Below are 765 nucleotides of genomic sequence, written 5' to 3' on the forward strand. Positions count from 1 at the left end.
GCTGAAGGGAGAAGAGGGAGTCTTCGAAGACGGAGCCCCGAGGGAAAAAGAAGTGTATTTGCTCCCTGCGGTGTTCGGGTGTATTATGAGCGACAAGCGGGTCCTGTTTAGGCCCCTCGATATTGTGTCCCTTGCCAGACCCAACCCGGCGGGCGAAGCGAACCCGGCCTTCACCCGGGAGTGTGCCCGATGCCTAAGATATGCTCGGGAGAGTGGGGAACCGGAGCCAATTGGCCAGTTCCCTCCCCTCATGGCAGCTAGATTAAGGGGTCACGAGCTTCCATCTGAGCTCCGCGAAGATCTAGAGACAGAGAGACGCGCCACGGATGAGAGAGTGGCCTTGTGGTACGACAAGGGGGGAAAATCCAGTGCAACTTTTCGTACAATTGCTGATTTAATGAATAAGAATTTAAGTTTGGAGGCCCAGCTGCGTATGGCTGTTCAGGCGGTCAAAGAAGCGGCTGAGAGAAGGGATCCTGAAACGCCAGCCCAGGATGGCGCCGAGCAAGAGGGAGACCGCGTGGAAGAACCGGAAAAGAAGGCTGGAGCTTCGGAGGAACCCATGAGAGTTCAGCCAGCAACTCCGCCCATCGACGCAGCATCGTCTCCGGCAACCCCGCCTAGTGCCGCAGCGCCGCCTCTGCCGACCACACCTTCCTGCCGACGAAAGGGGGAGTCAAGCAGAGGAGTGCATCCGCCCCTCCTGCCTGAAACAGTAACAGCAGCAGTGACTCCCGCAGTAGCAGTCCAGCCTGTAACAACAAC

Source organism: Alligator sinensis, unplaced genomic scaffold (assembly GCF_000455745.1).
Source record: "Alligator sinensis unplaced genomic scaffold, ASM45574v1 scaffold14_1, whole genome shotgun sequence".
In the NCBI taxonomy this organism is placed as follows: domain Eukaryota; kingdom Metazoa; phylum Chordata; order Crocodylia; family Alligatoridae; genus Alligator; species Alligator sinensis.